This window comes from Phalaenopsis equestris, unplaced genomic scaffold (genome assembly GCF_001263595.1).
Source record: "Phalaenopsis equestris unplaced genomic scaffold, ASM126359v1 Scaffold000057, whole genome shotgun sequence".
Classification (NCBI taxonomy): Eukaryota; Viridiplantae; Streptophyta; class Magnoliopsida; order Asparagales; family Orchidaceae; genus Phalaenopsis; species Phalaenopsis equestris.
This window is the reverse complement of record NW_018164499.1, coordinates 266,732-269,192: the sequence shown is the minus strand read 5'-3', so window position 1 is coordinate 269,192 and position 2,461 is coordinate 266,732. Positions and strand designations below refer to the sequence as shown.

At 41.4% G+C, this 2,461-nt stretch overlaps 1 protein-coding gene across 9 annotated transcripts in view; it reads left to right on the top strand.

The window, feature by feature from the left end:
- Positions 1 to 2,461, top strand: part of LOC110019457 (protein ROS1-like) — an 86,618-nt gene that overhangs the window by 2,275 nt on the left and 81,882 nt on the right. For 7 of the 9 annotated variants that reach the window (XR_002293454.1, XR_002293453.1, XR_002293451.1 and 4 more), the window contains exon 1: positions 11 to 859. The exons of 1 other annotated variant lie outside the window; for it this stretch is intronic. The gene's annotated coding sequence lies outside the window, so the exon portion shown is untranslated. Of the gene's footprint in view, positions 1 to 8; positions 860 to 2,461 lie in introns of those variants that run through there. One more of the 9 variants, XM_020717121.1, reaches the window with a different exon arrangement.

Genomic DNA, 2,461 nt, shown 5'->3' with positions numbered 1-2,461 from the left:
GAGAGAGAGGGAGTGGGAAAAAAATTGCGTACGATAGACGTACGCAGCGCTGCATGTATTATTAGGGTTATACCGATGGTACATGGGGGTTACATCCACGGTATAACCCATTGTAACCTCCCTGTAACTTGTTGTAACCTATCTGTACCCTAAAATAAGTTTCGCGCTTCTGTTATCATATATTAAGAGGTTATACGTAAGTTACAGAGAGGTTACAAGGGTTTATACCGTGAATGTAATTTCTTTATACCCTCGGTATACCCCAATATCGCACACAGCACTGCGTACGTCTATCGTACGCAAAATTTTCTAGTGTGTGTGTAGACATTAAACTTTTGGCAGCAAAGAAGTGTTGCTGTAAAATATAAAGCAAGCCATGCTAGGTGCAAAAATTTCCCATTTTCGTTCTTTATCTTTTCAACTGGTTCATCAAGTAAAATGTTCTTGCTTTTTGTGCCTCTCCATGACCGACGATGAGCTCCCTCAAACATGTTCATGGCCGCTTCCTCCATTCCCAAAATCTGTAGAAGAGCAGTTTTGAGTGGATTAACGATTAACATCACAAATGTCGGTAGAAGACAAGAAACATCACAAACTGCAAACTTTACCCCCATTTTTCTCCGAGCAAAAGCGATCGCAGCTGATGAGCCCAATTTCTGTCATTGGCCCGCAATTTCGAGGCCGTTATTCGCTAATCTGGCGGCGAAGATAGAGGTCGGGAGCTGGCGCTTGCTGTTTTGTGCGAAACCATTTTCTACATTGCTGAATGTTTTGAAGCAGCTTGGCCTGATGTTGAGGAGCATGTGCACTCCACCATTTCTTCCTTGAAGAAAACCTAACTGATTTGTGCTCCGAATCGGTGAGATCCATGCTCCTTCTCTCGGATCTGTTCTTTCCATGTTTTTATTTGTTTTTTATGGAAACATTTGTTTGAAAAATGATATGATTACCAAAATAATTGATTGCAATGGTTTCAGTCTCCCAAATCAGTTCAGTAATTAGCTTTAAAGCTCTCTCTCCCTCTCTCTCCCTCAATCTCTCATGGATCGGTTCCATCAGATGGCGTAGAATATAATAAGTTCCTTCAAAATTTTAGAATTTTATGGCAAAAAAGCCAAGGGGGAGTTAAGAAACAGTGATTACAGTAAACAGAAAAAAATTTATTAGTTTCTTTAAAGAATCCAGAGACCATTTCAAAAATTTTTTTTTGAATAAATGGTGCTGAATCTTTTTGCTAAAACTATGAACTTTAACGTTTTTTTTCAAAATGAAATGCTTCTTTCTACATCAATCCACTGGTTCAATGTCTTTGGCAGTTTAAGTAGTAATCGGAATTCCATTCTTCATATCTGCTTTTGTTAAATTCCGAGATGGTGAAAATGTGCATTTCTCTTCTCTATTGGCCTAGTTTCTCTCCTAGCGTTTAATTCCGAGCTCTAGTTTATATCATTTTCTAATTACATTAACTGGATGTATTTCATCTATGTCTGCTGAAATCTGTGACGACCCGTTTCAATTACTGGGGAGAAGAAATGAAGAATCGAAGAAGTGGAAGTGAGGAGTTTGGAAACCGAATAGAAAGGGAGAGGAAACCAAATAGAAGAGAGAGGAAGCGAGGGGGGTCGGAAGTCGAGGAGAAGAGTTCGCCCTATAAATTGACACGAGAGGCGGGAGCTTTCGTGCGTGCGGTCATAGAGTAAAGGAAGGAAAGAGGAGGGGCGTGGCGTGCTTTCTTACTCGAGGAAACAACGCAGTAGGCCTCGTGCTCGAGGGAAGCAGAGGATCGCAATGCCACTTTTTTGTGTCGAGTCATGACAATAGGTAGACGAAGGAAGATGACGTGCGAGCTGAATCCTACATGCAGAGGAAAAAGAAGCTCTCTCGTGCGCAAAGGAGGGGTTTGTGTGCGCTGCTACCATGCGAAGTAGGAGTGAGGCATCGACGTCGAAAGCTCATACGAGAGGGAGCTGAGTGCATCGTCGTCCTCGCTCTCGCTCTCGCTCTGCTAGGGTTCGCCTATGGTAAACCTTGGTTTTTCTACTTCACTGCATCTTCGTCGATCAAGCATTGTTTCGTCTTTCGTCCTTTTCGTCTTCGTCGCAAGTGCTGTTATGATATACACAAGTTGTTGTGGTATATTGAAATAGAACGATCGATCACGAAATGAATGAAAAATAGAACGAGAAAAATTCATACCATAAACAATAACCCAGTGGATGAAAAATAGAACGAGAAAAATTCATACCATAAACAGTAACCTTATTATTTGGAACACAAATTTACGTGGTTCGGCAAATTGCCTTTGTCCACGGAGTTGCAGAAGATTTTACTACTTGAGGAATTTACACCAGTCGATTGTCTCGACTTACAAGAGGAATCTCTCACTTTGTTGCTCTCTCTTCTTCTCTTTCTACACCGAGATACACCGAAGAAGCTCTACACCGAGATACACCGAAGAAGA